General features: G+C 42.0%; 1 protein-coding gene across 2 annotated transcripts in view; it reads left to right on the top strand.

Moving 5' to 3' along the window:
- The first annotated feature begins 932 nt into the window (after positions 1–932).
- RAI2 (retinoic acid induced 2) overlaps positions 933–23199 on the top strand; it is a 49232-nt gene continuing 26965 nt past the window's right edge. Inside the window, exon 1 of one of the 2 annotated variants that reach the window (XM_084844076.1) lies at positions 933–1263. The gene's annotated coding sequence lies outside the window, so the exon portion shown is untranslated. Of the gene's footprint in view, positions 1295–23199 lie in introns of both variants that reach the window. The other variant, XM_084844078.1, reaches the window with a different exon arrangement.

The following is a 23199-nucleotide window of genomic DNA, read 5'->3' as shown; positions in this document are numbered from 1 at the left end:
CTAGCTTGTGACAAAAAGCCTCCAAGGTGGCAACTTCCTTTCAAATACTTTTTCACATCTCCCTCTACTTTTGCTTCCTTCTTCCAGCCTTCTATTGCCTCCCCTGTGTCCAGTGTTTGATGAAAACCACGGTGGAACAAGAACCTGTTTGTAATGTTTCTTCAAACTGCCATGTTCGTTGCCGGTGGTCTAATACCAACGACGATGCTGACGAAGTCAACAAGCAACTCTTGACTAGGGCGCCGCTCAGGTTGTTCCACATGCCTTATGCTTGGCATTGTTCCTGCCCCAGAAAACCCTTAGAGGTGACATGAAATTGCTGCGCCTTGCCGGGTAGCGGCGGTAGTAGCGACAGTGGCATTTTGTTGAGGCGATCCTCAAGGCAGCAAGTCTGTGGCCTCCACGGGCCGTGGCGTTCGCGAAAAGTTTCTTCCCCGCGGAGTTCCGCAGAATCACTCCGAGATCAGTTTGCAACGGGCAAGCCGCCGAACTCCTCGCGCGGTGACCCTCCCTAGGTTTCCGTTTTATGGCCATTTCCCCCAGGGCTCTTTCCCCCTTTCTCCCTGCCCTCGCCGGGCGTCCTGACAGTTCCTTCCCACAGCACCAGCGCCCCCGCCCTGTCAGAAAACCAGGCGCAATCCCTCCCCGCCTCCTTTCCCCTGCGAGCAGCGCCACCCTGAGCGAGCCGCGCCCTTCACAGTCCCAATGCCTCGCGCTTGCTCGCTTGCGCGCCCGGCAATTGCGCCGCCGCGCCGAGGACAGCGGCGCGTGCGGAACCGGGCTCTCGCCGAGGCGCATCGCTTTCGCCTCTCCTGCCGCGGGCTGCGGGCATGCGCCCTAACCACCCAACTCCAATTTGGAGGCGGGCACAGCTCAGCTTCTTACTGCCCCGCCCCTCTTCTCTCCTCCCTCCATCCCCCCGCCCAACGCGCGCGCCCGCCCGCCCGCGAGCGTGCGAGCAAGCAAGCGACCAGGGCTGCTCAGACGCCAGACAGCAGCAGGGCGCATTATAGCGGTACGCACAGCGGCTGCTTATTGCCACCCGGGCGGAGGAGACGGGAGCAGCGCGAACACAGCCTGACAGATACGTCCACTGCGAGGACGCAGAGGGGAAGGGAAGGTTTCCCTCCTTCCTCAGCTGCCGCTGTAGCAGTAGCAACACGAGCGAAAAGGGAGGAGAGGAGGTTGCTGAGGCGCCTGTTTCTGGCGAGCCCGCCCGGTCCATGGAACCTAGCTAAGGCAACGCCAGGCGAAGCGACCGAGGTAAAAAGCTCCCTGAGCGGAAACAGATGGGGTAAGCTCCAAAGGCGGAGGAGAGGACGGGGAGAGACGCAGCAGCCGCCCCCCTCCCCCCGCGTCGCCCTGCCTTGGGGAGGAGGGCTCGGGAGCTGAAGGTTACGCTAGGGAGGGGGAGCGGGCGCGGGCTTGCCTGGTGGAGGGCGGCGGGAGAGAGGGTGGAGATCTGGCGGCTGAAGCGGGCAAGCCCTGCAGGGCGGCGGCGGCTGCAGCCGGGTGACAGGTTGCTTGCGTCCAGGGGGTCTGGGGACGAAGGTGCCTGTCTCCGGCTCTTCAAGAGGATGCTTTGGAGCGAACCGTCTCTTTAGTGTGGGGGAAAAGGAGGCAGATGGGAAAGCAACGCCGTGGGGCGTGGGAGCGGGGTTAAAATGATAAGGCATGGCCCAGAGAAGGCCCCTTTCACTGTAGTTCAGGCTTGATTTCCAGCCACTTTGGTCCATGAGGAGGAGACTGAGGGTGTTGTGAAGCATCCATTTTGCCATCTGATGGGTTTGGCTGCACAGAAGGAATTGATTCCTAGTTTAAAGGGATGCTTTAGAAAGGCAGTGGCTGCTCTCTCAGGGTCCCCGCTTGGCAGGGTTTGCTGTGAAGTTGTATTTTTTGCTAAATCGTTAAAGGGGGAGGTGGGGAGGGCGATCCCAGCGGTGTCTTCCACTGACAGCATCTGCCTCTTTGTGACTTTATGTAGCAGTCCCAAATTGGACCTGCAGTATATGTGCTGGGCCTTATGGGAATCATTCCCCTATTCTGGGAACCAGTACCGTATGAGGAAAGATGAAAGATTACCAGAGGTAATACCAAATATACCAGAAATGCTGTGGCTTTTATTGCAACAGACTTGCACAATAATCAATAATCTTCCAATCTATAGTGGTTATATTTCATATGTTTCCTTTGGCTTTGCTCCTTGGGTTAAAAAGTTGAATGATGACTACATTTGGGCTTGAGTACATCCCCCCCCCCCACCATTTCTCCCATCAAAGAGTGGCTATTGTTTTACTGAGCACTGAAGGAGGTCTGTATATTTAGTGAAATGAAATCTCATTGCATTTGCTGTTTAGGGTTAGAAATGTTGCCAAACAGCTGCTGCTTTGTGTTTCAATTGCTGAGGTCCCAGGAGCGGGTTTTGGACAGGGAGTGACATGGTGTGTAAACGATGAAGGAAGAGGGGTACTAGGGTCAAGTACAGATTTATGGGTGCATAGATCTCTCCCTGCTAAACTTCTTAAAAACAATGGAAGGCAGTGATAGATTTTTTTGGAGATTTTTTTTAAAAACAACCTTTTAAAAAATTAGAAATATTTCAATAGTAAGGAATGTTTCAAGAAATTGTTCAGTTGGTTGGAAATATTCCCTAATCCAAAACAACTGCTATTATTTAGAGATTTAACAGTGTTGATTTTTAAAAAAATGTTATCATTGCAGAGCAATTTCTTATGTGAAACCCTTTTAAAATTAATTATAATTCATAGTTAAGGTGAAAAGTACAAAAATAATTGCTCTGCTTCTCTTTCGACTTTGATGCATTTGTTTGTTGTGGACAAGGTAATTGTGGGTTTGTGTTTTCCTGGTATTCTGGCTTTGAAGGTGCATTATCATCTTGATTATTGGAGCATGTGTAAATATTTCACTGAAGATCTTACATCAACAAAAGTGCTACCTTGCATAGTATATACATTGTGGAAAAATAAACACTTGCATCTGACTATATCTTTACTCAAGTCTTTCATTTTTAAGCCATATCATACTCATTTATTTGCTGCTGTTTTACATTAATTGGTCCCTCCATATAAATACAATTTTAAAAAGAGAATATTTTGAGAGATTCTTCCAATAAACTTGTAATCTCCCCTCCTTTTTCAATATGACCTGTATTGTGAAACAGTTTAAAATAAGGACGTCAGATGCTGATTAATAGTATGTTCCTATTTTTAGAGGATTGTGCTGGTCTTTTTTTTCTTTCAGAAAAGATGTTTGGTTTAGTGTTTGTGTTTTGGTCCTCCCATATATATTCAGACCTGGCACAGGAGTTCTTTCTCTTTCTGTGAAATGAAATATTGGTGGTTCTGAGCAGGGGAGGAATCAGTGGGCTAGATAAAATCCAGAAATTGTGTCCCACCAGATTTACTGTAGAAACTACTAGTGGAAAAGTCAACTTCTTAAGTGCCATTCATTAGCTCTAATATCCTTGATGTTATGTTGAATATCACATCAACTATTTATAGTAGTGTCTGTGATAAACAGAGATGTCCACTAGGGGCCCCACTGAGACAGCCAAACCCACATGTTGTGGCTAGTTTATGTATATGAATGAGAGAAACCTCTGCCAAATAACAAAAGGTGACGCTTTGGTCTTTATGATTTCATAAAATAGTGAAAGTTATATTTCAGAAATCTGAGCTAGTTTCACAACTGGAAAAACTGTTTATTGGGTGGAACCAATATGGTAGAGTGGGCTTTGAACTGATACACTTCTAGAATAAGATGAGGATTGTACAAACATTTTAAAACAATAGATTTCTGACTTTTTGCAGAAAGTTTTCTAGATAGAAGTAAAATATACATTTAATGTTAATAGAAAAGTTGCCACTCATTAGAATTTCCTGTTTATAGTATGCTGCAAAATGAGTTAGATGTGGCAATATCAAAATTATTCTTAGATATTTGGACGGCAACACTCACATGTTCCCGACCATTGGCCTTGCTGCCTGGAGCTGATGGGAATTGACATCCAAAACATCTGGAGGGCCCCAGGTAGAGGAAGGCAGTGCTAAACCATGATTTAGCTTTACAAGAACAGGCCACAGTGAGCCTGTAGGGCTGTTCACATATAGCAATGGCAAATTGTGGGTTAATTAACCCACGATTTGTCATGGCACATGCTGAGCATGTTCCATAGCCTTTTTGAATATTCACCCCCCCAATTGGGCCAATTGGGGGTTGCTACATGCCATCCAAACCCAGATAGTATAGGTTAATTGTGGGTTAAAAAACCACAGTTAACCTAACTACTAATTGTAGGTGAACTGTAGGTTGTTTAACCCTTAATTAACCTATAGTGTTTGGGTTTGGCAGTCACACAGTGACCCCTGATGAGGGTTGAATATTTAAAATGGCCATGGAACATGTCCAGCATGCACCATGCATATACTGGATTAATTAACTATGATTTGCCACCATTACATGTGAACCAGGTCTCTGGCTCATGCATGCTTTCTCCCCTGCCTTCCTTCTTTGTGTAAATCAGTTTTTCCCAACCTGGTGCCCTCCAGATGTTTTGACTTTGAATCCCATCATTCCCAGCTAACATGACCACTGGTCAGGAGTGCTGGGAGTTGTGATCCAAAACATCTGGAGGGCACAAAGTTGGAAAAGGCTGCTGTGAACTTGCATTTTTTAAGAAACCATAGCTTCCTGTCACATCCTAGGTCAGGAAATTGTGGTTTTATTCTAACTGTGGTTAGTTCATAGGAACCAGGCTCAAACCACAATGAGAATAAGCCACAGTTTCTTGAGTTGCAAAGTAATGGGACACTGCGGTTCATTCAAAACCAAAAGTGAAGTAGGCTTCCATTATGTGCAAAGTATTAGAGGGTAGGGGGAGTGTGTGAGCTCTAGGGGTTCATCACACGGAGCTTTTATCCTGCTGTTGAGATGGCTCTCTCACAAACGTTTGTGGGCTCTTTAGATGACACCACTACCCTCCAGGGTGTCTCCCGCCATTTCCTCCAGCCTATCCTGTATTTTCCCCAAACACAAAAAATGTGGTATTTTTTCCAGCCCATGGAACAGGAACGCCTGTGAAATTCTCCAGTAGCGGGAGAAACCACTGTGTCTGCCTGATGTGGGCGTTTGTTTTCAGTTGTTGGGGGCATGGTCAGGATGAGATTTGACAGGAGCAAGTGCAAGAATCGCCTGCCGATTGCATCTCCTGCCTCTGCATTTCTGAACTGGAGGGAGAAGGGGGTAAAGTGCCCCCATGTAATGAAGGGAGACACATCTGATCCCCCACCAAGCTCAGAAACAACGTCCTCTGTTGTTTCAGAGCACCCTATTAAGTTCAGTGGGGCTTACTCCCAGGGAAGTGTGCTGAGGGTTGCAGGCTTACAGGGTAATCTTACATTTTATGTCTACTCAGAAGTAAGTCAGAGGTTTCCTGGGGTCTGGGAGAAAACAGTACAGCAGAAGTTAAGCTACGAAAACAAAACTCCCCCCACCCTCCTTTGCACACATGCCAGGGAGGGAGAAAGGCACTCCCTCGGTTCAAACCACATGGCAGCCATGTAAAGAAGCCCTTCCTAATCCCGCAAAGAAACCAAAAGCAGGAAGCTCCGGAAAGGACGTGGATGATTGCGGGGGTTTTGCTTAATGTAGAAACACCCATTGTCTGTTCTTGTATAGTTTAATATTATGTCTGAACCAGGCATTTAGTATTCAAGACAAGTCAAAGCAATGACATTTACATATTTTCTTCTTTTAAAGAAGGAGCAGGTGTAGGTAAAGCTATGCCCCACCCCACCCCCAAAATTCCACAGTGGCAGACTAAGGTGCCAGCAGCTGTGTTGCTGATGTCATAGAAAAAGCAGGATATTTATCCTGGACTAAAGACCTAAGGATGGTGGGCTGAAATTCTTCTTCAAGAAGTTAAAAATGACCCTAATTAGGCCCAGCTGTCCAGCCTCTGTTAAATGACATATGGGTTTGTTTATTTCAGATGTTTCTAGGTTGCAAAGTTGAAATTAGATGCAAGGAGTGTTATGTGGCAAATAATTTAACCTCAATTACTTTTGCATAAATCATGTGAGTGACTGTCAAGAGCAGCTACACATACACATGGTGCTAGTGATGTGTGCTGTATTAAGGAGAATAGAGGCCCACGACGGAAGAGTCCACTGATTATTTCAAACCAATATGTGAGCTCCACATAATGGGCAGTATCCAATGGGATACTAGCACTAATGAAAATTATATTGTACTATCTTAAGGGACCTCTAGCGCAATGTCAATAGCGTTAGCTGGCATGACAGGATTCCCTGGAAAACCCATCATGCCAGTTAACACTATTGGCTTTGTGCCAGAGGACCCTTACAATAATGTGATGTAATTTACATTAGTGCTAGTGTCCAGGTGGATACTGGTGATTGTTTTATCTTCTGCAGCTCCTGGCTGTGCTCACCTCTACCCCACTGTCCCTCCCTTTGCGTTCCTTTCTCACGGGACAGTTCAAAGTATGTTTACTCAGAAATCAGTTGTTCTGTCATCACTGGTTTATCCTAAGGAAATGTACTTAGGATTGCAACTATAAGCAAGACTGCTTCTTGCTCTTGCCCTCATTTGGCTAATCTAGACCCTATACTAAATCTCCTTTCTTGGTCCCCCTGCTATCTTAAGGACTGTCCCTGTTGCTTCTCTAGGCATTTCTTCCTGTCATACCATTCCGTTACAGGAGCAGCTTGGCCACTTGCATCCACAGATTTCCTGCCTGACCCCTCTGTGACATTAGGAAGACCTTTCTGGTCATTGCCCGTGTTATTGGAAAGGGGCTGTAGTGGGGTTGGAAATAGAAGACTATGTGTATTGCCTTCAGTGGGGACAAAATGTCTCCAGCCAGTAGACATGATTGGTGTGTGTGTGCATCTATTACTTAGAAACTGGAATCTTCTAACAAGGGAATGTTTTGATATTTATTTGGTTTCCAGTTTTCCATTGAAAGTATTTAATGACAACATGAATGAAATGTATAAATAGGAATTATGTCCCATGGAACTCAATCAGTCTTCCTTCTGACTAAACCTGCTTATAGGTTTGGGCTGCTAGGCAGTTGAAATCAATATGATTTACATGTAAATAAACACTTAAGATTTAGGGTATTTTGGCTTTGTGCGTTTTGCAAGTCTATGTGGTTAGAGCTAAAATGGTTTTCCAGAACAGTGACTGAACAAGAAAAAGGAGAAGCAAAATGGGAGCCAGCAAATGTTCTTGTAATGGCACCCTAATTGACACATGATTTGTATGTTTCCCCATGTTGAGCATAAGTAGAAAATAGGCTGGTTTGGCTGTGGTTTTGTTTTTGGACCAGACTGCATTGTGTCACATTCAGATACCACCTCTACAGAATAACAGTGCAAGAGTTCTTCTTGACATACCACAGGAAACAGCCACAACTGTTGTGGGTTGTTTTAAATGAAGCCTGTTTTTCTTTTTCTCTAAGCCCTAAGAGTATCTGCCAATGCTTGTTCAGCTTTGAAAATATTTGATTGTTGCACCTTTGATTGTTGCAACCCTCTTTATGTTTGGTGATTGCTAATTTTTTTTTTTTTAAGCGGTGTGGGGGGGACAACTCTCTTTGCCACAGTGTTATTATTTACCTCTTCAAAATACAAAAAGATGCTACGTTACAACCAGACTTTCTATTAGTGCTGTAGCTACTGTTTAACATCGATTTCATTTCACACCCGTGGTGTGTTGGGATCTGTACACATGCAGCTGCTTGAGGCAGCAATGAAGTATTGAGAGATTGGAGATGTGTGCCCCAAGGTCCTTTGTAATGCTACAGGGGATAGTGCTGAGGCGACGTGCAACTTAAGAGTTGAACCCCATCATCCTCTGAGGCATTGCAGGAAGTGCACTTCTCAAATAATTGCTTAGATTGGTCAAAGATTGTCAGAAAGCCAGTTCTTCTGCCTGGGGTAAACTTCTGCCACATGCAGTGATCAGAATACAGACAGCCTTGGCAATACTGAAAGTATAAGGGGAAACAGAAATGTATTTTAGATGATTACATTTTTATAATTTCATTAAGCAAATGTAAGATCACTCTTAAAAAAAAAAACCCACTTGCTGATTACATTTGAATAACTAATTATATTGGTGTGTCTGATTTAACAAATTTAACAAAAAATGTGTATTCTATTCTTACAAAAATCTGCTAAGTCCCTGCTTGGTTTTCCCCCTGGAAAGTTGCATGCAGCATTAGCAGCAATTCGTTAAAAAAAGCATACTGTCTCTCTTCATGTTATGCTTTCCCAGTTTTGAAGGATTTGAAAGAGGAGGAACGACTAATATCCTCTCATGGCAGTGTATACAGTAGATCAATGTATACAGTAACACTGTAATGTGCTTTCCATGGCAAAGTTCCATAGATGTCATCTGGAGAGGAGTCATTCTGTTTTCTGGAGGTCATAGCAAGGTCAGAAGGCTGAACAGGAACATGGATTACAAACGGGAAGGGATGAAAAAATATTGGGCAGATTAAAGTTTACCATTTTTAACCTGATGGCAAACAATACAAAAAAATTATCATAACTTAATATGCTTCACATATTTATTAAGATATTTTGTAGATGTTTTGAACCAGGTTGAAAACTTCTTAATATCTTGGAATTCTCACCACCAATGGAGTGTCTTTATTTTATTGTCAGGACTGTAGATGGGATATTTGAGGATGGAAGGAGACCAGGCCTTAGATCCAAAATAACAACAACAAAAGACGCTCTATGATCTGGTTCCGTGTATGGGGTTCTATCATGCTCAAGCCTAGATTGCTGTATTGGTAGCAGTTAAATTTTCTCCCCAGGTACAATTGGCTAACAGTCCTGTAGGGCATTTAATCCATTTGGCTCATACAAGTGAATCTGTGTCAATGTACAAGAAGAGGGAGGGGGAGCTCGCAAGCCCACTGAATTATGCAAACACCTCTGCCATAGGGCATTTGTGATATATTGCAATTGCAACAGCGGTCTCCAACCCAGCATGTGGGTGATGCTTTAGGGCACTTAGAATTAAGCATGAGGTATCAAATTAAAGCATAGAATTCATAGAGCTGCTGAAAAAAAGGAGCTTTTACAAATGTTCCAGAAAAAGGACTTGAAAGACAACATTTGATGCAAGTGCAGACTGCATTTTATACCTCCTTAGCCATTGGCTGACTGCTGTGGTATCATGGAAAGTTTTGACCGTTTAACTCCTGAGCAGTTTATTCAGAAAGGCCTTAAGGACAGAAGAAGTTGTGTGCTGTTGGGAAGTGACATAGAGTAGAATAAGAGGTGGCCACTCTTCCTGCTCGAGCAGCTTCTTCCATTCAACTTAATGGTGCTCTTCAAGATTTGAAAACACTTTTATTTCCTTTATTATCCCCCTCATGACATTTGGCCTTATGGTATTTGGTCTGCTTGGGTTTTAAAGTGAGTAATATGGTTGAAAAGCCAAATATAGAACATATTTATTTGTTTGCTTTTTTCTACTTCTTGTTTCTTCTAACTGATGTGGCATTGCTAGACACAGGTTTGGTGTTTTGTTTTGTTTTTTGTTTTTTTACATGATGGTTCCCTTGGCAGTTGTTTCCTTAATTAAATGTAGAGCTGAGGTTTTATGAGGGATGTTGCAGAATTAGACATGGTGCAGATGTAACATTAGCTCTCTGCAAACGATGGTCTGCACTTTGCAACCAGCCTCAGGAATGCATGTCCCTTCCCCAGTAAATATTTTCCCTCTTCCTTTCCTTTTGGCCTTACTATGGCTGCAGTTATTATAGTAGCTCCAGTTAATGCTAACTAGATTCCCTTTAGCCAGGCTTTACAAACCACTTCAAACCATGGTTGAAACTCTGCTTAATGTGCCTATGTTTAAAATATATTGGTGCTTATCTGGTCACCTCCCTCATCCTCCCCATCCCTTGCCATTTGTGCTCTCTTTGCACAGTGTTTTTTTTTTTTAAATTATTATCATTGTTACTACCCCACCCCACTCCCTCATGCAAGCTGAGAGCTCCATTCAAGGGGGCTGTACACAAGGGATTAGGTAGTCAGTCTCATTATACATATTGATATTTGGAGTTTACAATGGTATTTGTTGTACATTTTTGGTCAATCTGGGACAATATACTTTGACAGCTGCAGAGGCCTTGCTATGTGAGATCCATTAACCAGAGATGCCAGGGATTGAATTTGGGTCCTTAAATGGGCAGAGCGTGTGCTCTGTCACCGAATGATGACCCCTTTCCTCAGCCTATCTTTGGCTGAGTCAGCCCATGCAGTCCAGAGAATTGACTGGGACTTGAAGGCCATTGGTAGCTCATGGGTGAGAAGAGAATGCCTACAGAGACTGATACGTAGTTCTGTAGGAATTATGTATCCATGTATGCACGATCCAATCTTCCATTATGTTTCCTGGGATGAAAAAAATGGTCCTTCTCTGGGTGGAAATTTTAGCAATAATATTCCTGCATCTGCACAGCAATTTATTATGAATTATTCAGTGAACTGAACATATTAATACAGCAGCTTGCATATTTATGATCCTCCATCCCTTCAGTGCCTCTCAACATGGTAGAGTTGTTCTGAATGCCAACAGAATTTGGCCCTAGTAAACAAGGACAGCTTTTTGGTTCATATTCAGGAATTTGATTTGACAGCATCCATGTAGATACAAAATATGTTAGCAACCAAATATTCATTAAAAGTCCTGATAATTTTGATTCATCATCTTTAGTTGTGATGAAGTTTGAAGAAAATAACAAGTAAGCAGCTGAGAAAATATTCAAGGACTAGCAGTTTTTTAATTTTGTCACTATCAAACATTCATTGTACTTACTCTGCTCATTCAATGCTTAACATTAAAAGGCAGTAAGCACTGTTGAAGCTGTGCATTAGAGGGCTGGGAGAAGAAGATAACTCGTGAGTAGTAAGATGTAAGGAGAGGGGAAAGGGAGACAATTAAAAGAAGTGACATGGTTACAACACTGGGTAACATGAGAGCAGGACTGAAAAGGACAAACAGCAACACAATAAAGTGACATGAACAATATATGTTTTGATTTGGGAATGCTATAAAGTTTTTACTACCACTTGATTGTTCCCTCATTAGTAATGTCCTCCCACAATGTAATGTCATCCCACATTGGTGGCAATAAATATTATTTAGTACCTAAGGCCATTTTAAGCTTGCTTTCTTTTCCTCTAGAGAAATATCTGTATGAATATTGTTGGAAACCTACTGTGATATATTTTTTAGCAATTGGAGAGATGACTTCCTTTAATCTTTATATGTAAAAACTGGTTTTGGTTTTTAATGCCTGGTAATTAGTCTTTTGCAATGCTTTTCTTGTTCTTTGAGTTTGCTTAAATGAGTTAAAATGCCCTCTGTAGTATGTGTTGTGTGTGTTACCATCAACTGTGAAGTTCTTATTTTTTTATTTCTTTGAAGACTTATGTTGGGTGTTAATTTTCAAGTAATGCACTAGATATTTCTAAGTCTGTTTCCAGTCTGTGCTGTATGCAACCAGAATATACTATATGTAACTGCATCGCTGCAGAAACCTACTGCAGAACTGATCATCAACTACCAAGAAATGTCTTGCCCCAATCTGCCTGGGTAAGACCACATTCTGCTTCTGTAAAGAGACAGTTCTGGAAATCTTGTTAAAGAAGCTTATGGTAAAATTGCTGTGAATATTCTGTGCATTTGGGCCTCTCTGTAAAGTTAATGTTCATGTTTGTATAAAACAGGATTTACTAAAACATTCCATTAAATGAAGGCATTTTGCTTGACCCTTTTATTCTCCAACATATAATTACACAATTAAGGGCATGATCCTATGCATGTTCATACAGAAAACAGTTCTAGAACTCGCAGCATACCCTGGATGGGAGATGCTGGGAGTTGTAGGACTTCTTTCTGTATAAACATGCATAGGATCGTGCTCTAACTATCCCTACAATGAGGGCTGTTAAACACCTTTCTAATTGGTGTTACATATTAGACATTTGTATGGAAGTCTTTAGCATAATACCTACAAACCTCTGAAGAAAGCTGTGGTTTCCAGTATCACTGCAAGGTATACTTAAGAACTCATTATGCAGATCATCCTTTTTCTTTTTTATTATGTCATAATGGTGATCAAATATTTTATGCCAAATAGATTTTATGCCAAATAAAGCTAGTAGGCTTTTGTAAGAAAAAGGAAACTGCTTTACACCATTGGTCCATCTAGCTCAGTATTGTTTATGTTGATTGGCAGTAGCTTTCTGGGGTTTCAGACAAAAGCCTTCCCACCTGGAAAAGGCAGGGATTGAACCTGGGACCTTTTGCACGCGAAGCAGGTGCTCCACTGCTGAGGTGCAACAATCCACTTCTCTGTCTTCTGGCTTTTTATCCAAATTGTTTTTTTTTTTTTTTAAGGTTGCTAAAAAGACAACTCTCAAAGATTCTAATACTACAGATGTCAGAGACAGTACAATTCTGTGCACATAATCTATTCAGCTATAAATCCCACGGAGGTCAATGGTACTTACTCCCAAGTAGGCATTCATTGGGGTGCAGTCTGAACCAAAACCAAAATTCAAATAAGAAGGGTGTTGCTTCTGTGTATGCGCCATGACTGCTTGGTTCCACCTGTAATATTCCCATGAGCACCCCAAAGGTACTTATGAAGATTAGGGGACCATCCAGTGCAGTGTCTGATGCAGTAGGAGGGGCTACAGCTAGAAGCAGAAATTGGCAATATCGCATGCACGTGCCAAAATTCTTTAGTTGTACACATGGTGCTTGTTTTATCCTGCCTTTGGTGTTAAATCTATTATAACTGAATTGTAAGTATGTTTTAAACAGTAATAACTTTATACATGGAACGTTTGTAATGAATGCACTTAAATACACAACTGAATTTGGTTTCTATATTTTTTATTCTCTAGTCCATGGGTCTAGTATTGCTCCACATATAGGAACATAGGAAGCTGCCTTTATGCTGAATCAGATCTTTGGTCCATCTAACTCAGTGTGGTCTACACTGATTGGCAGCAGCTCTTGGGGGGCTTAGACAGGAGTCTTTTTCCCAGTTCTGTCTGGAGATGCCAGGGATTGAACCTGTAACCTTCTGTGTGCAAAGCAAATGCTCTGCCACTGAGCTGTGAAACAGGGAATTATCAGAATTTCTTGCTGTAGAGTACAATAAATATCTAACAATTCATCTGTGTGCAGTACATATCATGCCTTAGACATTCAAACTTGATGCTTCCATCAGTGGAGAACCACTGTAATGGTGCTTGATAAATATGCCTGAGAAGAGAGAATTCAGCTCAGTCCACTGAGGCATCTTAATACTTATTGAAATAAATGCTCATGTGAGCATAAATAGCTTGTGGATTTATCTCTTACCAGTATCTGATAAACCTTCCAGTTAATACTCCAGACAGAATGAATTTATGCAGTGAAGCAGAAAGTAACTAGTGTGGGGTTAGAGTTATAGAGGCATTATAGTATTGCCTTCTCATGATGCATAATTTTCCAGGTGAAATATGATAGTTAGATATTCAGCCCCATCCTAATGATGATCAAATTTGGTAATAAAATAAACCACTAATAGGAAAGAATTAATAGCCTACTGAATGTTTGGGGGGCAGGGGCAAATTGTAGTTGAATCTCTTGGCAGGGGATCTGAAGATGCTGGGTCAGAAACAAGGACTTCACTTCTTTTCCCAGTCATCCAATTATTTAATGTGGTTTATTCAGAGAATTGCCATGTGGTGGCAACAGTGAAGTGGTGGTTACGCTATAGGCCAAGCAAGATATTGAGAAATGGTAACTGAAATCTTAAAACTTAGAAACTGAGAGCTTGCCAAATTATTGGGAAGGCCTTTGAAAGAAAGTCAGTTGTACTGTGTAGGTATATGTAGAGAAGTGAAATTCTTTTTTGAATTTTCTGAACCTTCTTAAATGAAGAACTCCTGCATGTTAAGTGGAAGGTATTCTAGAATAGTTTCATAGATTACATACCAATGAATTGCAAGGGCCAGCCAGGTAGCATTCACACAGGAAATATAAAATAACTTTTAAAGGAAACTGCTGAACTAATGTTTCTCATTTATACATTTAGGGTAACAGTTTCTATACAAGATAATTTCTGTTCTATTAGAAGGCATGAATGTGAGTAACGCACACAAGAAATTGAAAGACTGGTATTGCAAGTAAGTGTGTGAGAAGAAAAGAGCCAAACTGCTTCTAAGTCATGATTTCTATAAAAACCCACGGATGAAAGATGGACACATTAAAATCAATCTCAATTTTGTAACTGGTCAATAACACTGTAGAGAAGTTTAACCCGATAGATAATTTCCTTGATTTTGTTTACTAACTCTTCTGACTGGGTTCTTCACCAAAGGGGACATGAGGGAATTGAGCATTAATGTCCTTTGGTGAGAATCAGCAATGGATTAGGCAGGGGTCAATCGTGGTGAACTCTTGCTGTGAGAATAGTTGAGTAGAAAGATGACCCAAGGATCTATACTGGGACATGTTTTAATATACCCATTGATAATGACCTGAAGTAAAGAGTACACAATGAAATTCTGCATTTTCACATAACGTATTATATAAAAGCCACAGAAAGATCTAACAGTAAGAGAATTCATATTGGCAAGGGGGAAATAGCTTCAGTTTAAACAAAAAGCTACTGGACTCACAATTTAAGAAAAATCTAAATATGTGCAACAAATGGAATTACAGTGGAAATAACAGCAGGAGACAGTGTTTCTATTTTAATGTAAGTGTACATCTACAGATGTTGAGCTTTATATGGTTATTGCTTCCTGGTGTGATACAGGTTCAAAGAATATGAAAAATCTACTTAAAACATGTTAAGTGGGGTTTTGTGTAGAGAAAGGGTTATAGAATTATAGGTTCCCTCTAACACAATATTCTGTACCAGCAATTCTCAAAATATTCCCTTAATGGAGTAGCACTATTTGTTCCTCTGCTGGGTGGTGGTGGTGAAGAATTGGTATGGAAATGATGAGAAGTAGGTTGAAATCTCATGCTTCCTGTGCAAATGTGATGAAGGCTTTTAACTCTGCATTTGGGCTCCTATTGGTGAGGAGCCCAAATGGCGGAACACTGCAATCTTGGAGGCTTCCATCGTGCCAAGCTCTTGCTAGCAGGGTGGGAGGAACAACAGAGGCATTTTTTGCTTCTTTGTCCTCCTGAAAAGAAGTTTCTGTTAGGTAGGCTTCAGAGCCCATCTAATTTCCCCTCTGAGCCAGGGGTGTGATTGGGGGCTGAGAGGCTTTGTTAGGCTTGCTTATGTTGTTGTTGTTTTTAAATATTAAATTTACACACAAATATCTATGCATTCTGATTTGCTAGTTGTGTGTGCATGGGGTGGGGGGAGTAATAGTGAATACAGCCACCTTTGAGAGTTATCAGTTAGCCTAGGCTTATCTAAGATTAGGGCTTTCTTCACACGGAGCTTTTATCCTGTGATTGAGATTGCTCCCTCACGGAAGTTTGCGGGCCCTTTACATGACGCCGTGACCCTCCAAGGCATCTCCTGCACGAAATGCCCTTTGTTCCATTTTCAAATAGATTGCAGATAATGAGCTATCAAATTACCCTGCTGGGTTCCGTTTGAGGTCCCTCTGTGAAAAGAGGAAAAGGGGCAAGAAGAGGAGCAAGATTAATGAAAGATAATGGAAGACTCAGATAGGGGGAGAAGGAGGGGGAAAGGGGAGGTGGAAAAGGAAGCACATGAAAAAGGGAGTCGTTGTGATCCTGCATTTAAAACGGAAGCAGAAAGCCCCATTTTAAATGCAGGATTAATGCTGGTGTAGAAAGACTGAAGGCAAAAGGAGCAGGGGACGGCAGAGGATGAGATGGCTAGATAGCATCACCGATGCAATGAATATGAACTTGAGCACGCTCCGGGAGAGAGTGCAGGACAGGAAGGCCTGGCATGATATGGTCCATGGGGTCACGAAGAGTCGGACACGACTGAACAACAACAAAGAGATGCCCTAGAAAATAAAAGCCCTTTCTTCCAAGCACAAAAAAGCAGGAAAGGTGGTTCTGTTTGTGGGGGTTGATTAATTTTTCTTAAAGGGTGGAATAGGAGGGATAGACAGTGGGTCACCTAATTTCAGTACTTCTAAAATTACTTGGAGAGAGCAGTCCTATGGCCCTTAGACAGTATCCCAGGGGCCATGGGATGCAGGAGATCTCCCCCTCTGGGGCTACAAACAGAGCTCTGACCTTGGAGAAGATCTGAATGTGGATCCCCACTCTTACCAAGCCCCACCCCCAGGGTTGGAATCCCAAACTTGGGAACAGAGGAAATGTGTCAGGGACATGCTGGTGGGCAGAGAGGGAGAAGCCATAGATCCCATGGATCCAACAGCCTCTTGAAGCAGTTTTATAAGAAAGAAAAAGAAATTGAATTCCAATATTTGATTGTCAGTGTTCTTTGTGCACCATCCTCAAGTGTTAAGATACTGACATGCCAAGCCTATATATATTGGCTTGAAAATTCATGATTAAAAGGTGTATCTTTTAAAAATATATGCACTTCATGTTGCTGCTTTTTTAGATCTTGTCTTGTGTCCAGATGTCCCCATCCATCATCATCATCACCTTATAACCTTTATTACTGTAGTTATAATTTCATTAGTCTATTTGGTATAAAATTCTACAATGAAACTGCTTAGAATGTGGTTAAGTGATTGCCATAATCAAACTTTCAGATTAGATGTATTGTCAGTTCAACTATCATCCTTTAAAAAAATCATCAAAGAAAAAGAAAACAAACCACAGCCAAATAATCAAATGAAGCCACCATTACAATAACAGCTAATAAATAGGTCATTTTATTGCATCACTTTTCCATGGAGTTATAATTTTAAACATGAGACAGTGCTAACTTCTGAAAATAAAGATCTGGCTTTAACAGTTAAACTCACAAATGTTTACAAAATGCTCACAAAAGCAACTGTTCTGAAAAATATATAGAAGTAGAGATGTTTAAAAACTCTTGTATGGGAACATAAAACAGGATAGAAGACCTTGGCCAATGGAAGAACACTCTTGTTAATGCTAGCAAGGCACATATATGACAATCTGAAAGACGCTGCCTGTAAACTATCTAGAAGGTTCAAGGGACTGAGGAAGGCCACCGTTTGTTAAAATCATTTATTCAAACAGGCATGAGTCTGTTTTTTAATAAGAGAAGTTGGTACTCACGATGGTGATAATTAAGTGAGACAAGGTAAACCGATAATCTGGTTAATGTTTTCTCATATCTGATCTGTCCTTTCTGTACATAGGCAGGTTTTGAGCTACAAGTATAAGAAAATGAGCTAAAAGACAATAGTCACTAATCAGTAATCAAAATGCTTCTCCACTTTTTCATCTCTGGATTCAAAGGATGGCATCAAGAATACTATAGCATCAAGAATTCTATGCATGTTTCTTGAGTACATGAAATAGAGTAGAATTTACAATTCAAAGCAAATACAGCTGTGTAAAATTGGTGCAATGGCCCAGTTCAGATGATATCTTGGCTTAATAAACTGAGATATGAACAAGCCTTTTGCCTACTCACATAGCCCCTTCTGTCCTCCCTCTGCAGCATGAGCAAACAAACAGTAAAACTCTAAGCATAGTTTCCTTTTTTTTTGTCCAAACCAGAACATTATGATTACCAGCTTTGGAACAAGCCAGGATATTAAACCACTGTTTGAAGTTGGTTGAATATCCTGGTTTGTTCCAAAGCTGGTAACCATAGTTTTCTGGTTTGGACGAAAGAGAAAACCATGTTAATTAGAGACCTTCTGTTGATATCAAAATGCTATCCTTTCCTTCTATACTTGGAATAGTGTGGCATCAAATTTTCATGAGGCTTGATTTTTTACTGTGCAAATTGCTATTTAGGGTGTGCAAAATGTTCACAGAAATAAAACTACTTTCTACTACTTAGTGTACTGTGTTTGCGGCAGCCATTGTTATCCAATGTGTTGTTTGTGGATGGAGAAAGAGAACACATCTCTGTTGCTTAGGCAACTAGAGCAATATTCCTTGCCTTGCCATGTTGTACTGGTGTTCTTGTTGACCATCAGAGTTGCCTGGCAAGACTTTCACACTGATCCAGCTCTTGTCACAAGTAGTTTCACATGGCTAGCTGGGCTGCAGTGTGGATCGGATCAGAATGTGCATCCAGAACAGCATTCCATTAAAGATGATGCATTGTGGATGGACAGCATCCCCATCCAATACAGATCGGCAGGTGTTGTTCATCCACACCTCCATTATTTTTGATGGGATATGTATCCAAATGTACTGTGCACCCCCATCCACATTCTGCTCCAGCTAGTCAATTAAGGACCACATTAGATGAGATGTTGGAATGTCTGATCCTTCCTTTAAAAAAAAAGGAATAAAAGACCCTGCAGAGTTGAAATGACAGTCCTGGCGGGGAGGAGGCTAATTCTTTCCATCACCCAGTTTTCCTAATCTCAATTAATCTGTGCTATATCATATTGGGAAAAACTTATAGGTTCTTATTTGTCCACAGTGCATCTATATGCTGAGGAAAACTAAACTACGGATGCTGAATTTTTGCCTGTTAGGCAACTGTTAAAGGCATAGAGATTTTCAGGAAAAAGAAACACTAAAACTGCCATAATATCAAAGGTTTCAAACCCTGTCTTTGTTTTTGTTGGCATCGAATTTAATTTTACCAGAGAAGAAACAGAACAGATGGACAGGTCACACATTGTCTAATTGATCAAATGGTATTTATTTCTGAAATAACTAAAGGCAATCTTTCACCAAAAAAGGAAACATCATACTTTTGGTGGGAGCAGGAGGAGATCTGTCCTTGCTTCTTTATACATTGGAGTTAATATTTATCACAGTTGGTCTCTGTTATGGAATCTTCACTTATTGGTTTAAAAAATAACTGCTACGCACTTATTCCTTTCTGGTTTATTCAGCTGGTACTTATAGCCAGGAAGTAATTAACTCCAGATCATAGTAATATGACTTCTGTAACCTAGTGTTCTTGTGACAGGAACATCCTAGTAATTGCAGGGCAATTGTCAGTTTTCTCCTGCAGCAGTAGTGGGCCCAACCCTGTGAAATGCTGAGTACCTGCTCTTCCTACTGATGGCAATGAGGGTTGAGGGCTCCCAGTGACTCGCAGGATCAGGTTCTGAAGTAATTGTAGTTTAGCAATAGAAAATCACTGCTATTTCATTACCTACCAGCCTCCTACTACAAAAAGGGAGAAGAGAAACTGTGAAAGAGCACATCTTGTCATAGTTTGTGGCAGCCAGTATTTGCATTATGTTAGTAATAGTGGATTCTTAAATGATGCCACTAGAATGGGCACGAATACGGCTTTCCTCTCCCTCTCTTCCCTGGGCACAAGAAATCCTATAGGTGTTATTCCCTTCAAACATTCTGACGGAATTCAGACTGTCATGGTCCTAAAAGGAGTACTGGAAGAGAAAGTTCTACATCCTTATGGGCACTTTGCCTACCGCACCATCTTTATTCTATCAATTGCTCAGTACCCTGTTCAATAATACTAGCACTTGTACTACTTGTACCACTGAGCACCATAAGAACTATGAGTACTACTACTTATAACTAACAGAACTGAATAGGGTAATGGCCAGTAATGTCAATAAGCATTAGAACTGTTGTTGTTGTTGTTGTTCAGTCGTTCAGTCGTGACCGACTCTTCGTGACCCCATGGACCATAGCACGCCAGGCCTTCCTGTCCTGCACTCTCTCCCGGAGCGTGCTCAAGTTCATATTCATTGCATCGGTGATGCTATCTAGCCATCTCATCCTCTGCCGTCCCCTTCTCCGTTTGCCTTCAGTCTTTCCCAGCATCAGGGTCTTTTCCAGAGAGTTTTCTCTTCTCATTAGGTGGCCAAAATATTTGAGCTTCAGCTCCAGTATCTGTCCTTCCAATAAGCACTCAGGGTTGATTTCCTTTAGGATTGACTGATTTGACCTCCTTGCAGTCCAGGGGACTCGTAAGAGTCTTCTCCAGCACCACAGTTCGAAAGTATAAATTCTTCGGCGTTCAGCCTTCCTTATAGTCCAGCTCTCACAGCCATACATTACTACTGGGAAAACCATAGCTTTGATTAGATGGACCTTTGTCGGCAAGGTGATGTCTCTGCTTCTTACGATGCTGTCTAGGTTTGCCATAGCTTTCCTCCCAAGGAGCAAGCGTCTTTTAATTTCATGGCTACAGTCACCGTCTGCGGTGATCTTGGAGCCCAAGAAAGTAAAATCTGTCACTGCTTCCATTTCTTCCCCTTCTATATGCCAGGAAGTGATAGGGCCAGATGCCATGATCTTCGTTTTGTTAATGTTGAGTTTCAAACCAGCTTTTGCACTCTCCTCTTTCACCCTCAACAAGAGGCTCTTTAGATCCTCTTCGCTTTCTGCCATTAGGGTGGTATCGTCTGCATATCGGAGGTTGTTGATAATTCTCCCGGCAATCTTAATTCTGACCTCTGATTCATCCAACCCGGCATTTCTCATGATGTACTCTGCATATAAGTTAAATAAGCAGGGTGACAATATGCAGCCTTGTTGTACTCCTTTCCCAATTTTGAACCAATCGGTTGTTCCATGTCTGGTTCTTACTGTTGCTTCTTGACCCTCGTACAGGTTTCTCAGGAGACAGGTAAGGTGGTCTGGTACTCCCATCACTTTCAGAATTTGCCACAGTTTGTTGTGATCCACACAATCAAAGGCTTTAGCGTAGTCAATGAAGCAGAAATAGACGTTTTTCTGGAATTCTCTTGCTTTCTCCATGATGCAGCGAATGTTGGCGATTTGATCTCTAGTTCCTCTACCTCTTCGAAACCCAGCTTGTACTTCTGGTAGTTCTCGGTTCGCATACTGCTGAAGCCTAGCTTGTAGGATTTTGAGCATAACCTTGCTGGCATGTGAAATGAGCCCAATTGTACGGTAGTTTGAACACTCTTTGGCGTTGCACTTCTTTGGAATTGGAATGTAAACTGACCTTTTCCAGTCTTGCGGCCAGTGTTGAGTGTGCCAAATTTGTTGGCATATTGAGTGCAGCACTTTAACAGCATCATCTTTTAGGATTTTAAATAGCTCAGCTGGAAGACTGTCATCTCCACTAGCTTTGTTGTTAGTAATGCTTCCTAAGGCCCACTTGACTTCACTCTCTAGGATGTCGGGCTCAAGTTCAGTGACCGCACTATCATGGCTATCAGGGACATTCAGATCTTTCCTGTATAGTTCTTCTGTGTATTCTTTCCACCTCTTCTTAATCTCATCTGCATCTGTTAGGTCCCTGCCTTCTTTGTCCTTTATCATGCCCATCTTTGCACAAAACATTCCCTTGAGATCTCCGATTTTCTTGAAGAGATCTCTAGTCTTTCCTATTCTGTTGTTTTCCTCGATTTCTTTGCATTGTTCATTTAAGAAGGCCTTCTTGTCTCTCCTTGCTATTCTCTGGAACTCTGCATTCAGTTGGATATATCTTCCCCTTTCTCCCTTGCTTTTCGCTTCCCTTCTTTCCTCAGCTACTTGTAAAGCCTCCTCAGACAGCCACTTGGCTTTCTTGCATTTCTTTTTCTTTGGGATGGATTGAGTTGCTGCCTCCTGAACAATGTTACGGACCTCCGTCCATAGTTCCTCAGGCACTCTGTCTATCAGGTCTAATCCCTTAAATCTATTCCTCACCTCCACTGTATATTCATAAGGGATATGATTTAGGTCATACCTGAATGGTTTAGTGGTTTTCCCATTGCTCTTCAATTTAAGCCAAAATTTTGCAACAAGAAGCTCATGATCTGAGCCACAGTCAGCTCCAGGTCTTGTTTTTACTGACTGTATAGAGCTTCTCCATCTTTGGCTGGAAAGGACAAAATCAATCTGATTTCGATATTGACCATCTGGTGATGTCCATGTGTCGAGTAGCCTCTTGTGCTGTTGGAAAAGAGTGTTTGCTATGATCAGCGTGTTCTCTTGGCAAAACTCTATTAGCTTTTGTCCTGCTTCATTTTGTACACCAAGGCCATGCCTGCCTGTTATCCCGGTGATTTCTTGACTTCCTACTTTAGCATTCCAATCCCCTATGATGAAGAGGACATCTTTGTTTGGTGTTAGTTCTAGAAGGTGTTGTAGGTCTTCATAGAACCGATCAACCTCAGCTTCTTCGGCCTCAGTGGTTGGGGCATAGACTTGAATTACTGTGATGTTGCATGGTTTGCCTTGGATTCGTACTGAGATCATTCTATCGTTTTTGAGATTGTACCCCAGTACTGCTTTTCCCACCCTTTTGTTGACTATGAGTGCTACTTCATTTCTTCTAAGGGATTCTTGCCCACAATAGTAGATATGATGGTCACCTGAATTAAATTTGCCCATGCTTGTCCATTTTAGTTCGCTGATTCCCAAGATGTCGATGTTCAATCTTGCCATCTCATGTTTGACCACCTCCAGCTTACCTTGATTCATTGATCTGACATTCCAGGTTCCTAAACAATATTGTTCTTTACAGCATCAGATTTTCTTTTCACCACCAGACACATCCACTGCTGAGTGTCCTTTCGGCTTTGGCCCAGCCGCTTCACTCTTTCTGGCGCTACTTGGAAATACCCTCTGCTCTTCCCCAGTAGTATATTGGACACCTTTCAACCTGAGGGGCTCATCTTCCAGCATCATCTCTTTTAGCCTTGTGATACGTTCCATGGGGTTTTCTTGGCAGGAATACTGGAGTGGGCTGCCATTTCCTTCTCCAGTGGACCACATTTTGTCAGAACTCTCTGCCATGACCTGTCCGTCTTGGGTGGCCCTGCACGGCATAGCTTATGGCTTCACTGAGTTACGCAAGCCCCTTCGCCACAACAAGGCAGTGATCCATGAAGCGGAAGCATTAGAACTACTGCTTAGTATTAATGACACTCAGGTAATGAGAAGATGCTAACATGTATTGTGGTTTAAATTTCATTGTCTTAAGGCAGGGCACAGTCACAAACAAAGGAACACTATTTCAAATGGATTGGGAAGTTGATCCTTCTCACTGTTGGAATCCCTTCATAAGCCTTGTTCAACTCAGTGGAGTGGGGTGGACAGAATGTGGAC

This window comes from Heloderma suspectum, chromosome 3, assembly GCF_057233095.1.
Source record: "Heloderma suspectum isolate Gila_16-S chromosome 3, 16-S_ref, whole genome shotgun sequence".
In the NCBI taxonomy this organism is placed as follows: Eukaryota; Metazoa; Chordata; class Lepidosauria; order Squamata; family Helodermatidae; genus Heloderma; species Heloderma suspectum.
Note: the sequence above shows the minus strand (reverse complement) of the source record. Positions and strands in the feature narration are given on the sequence as shown.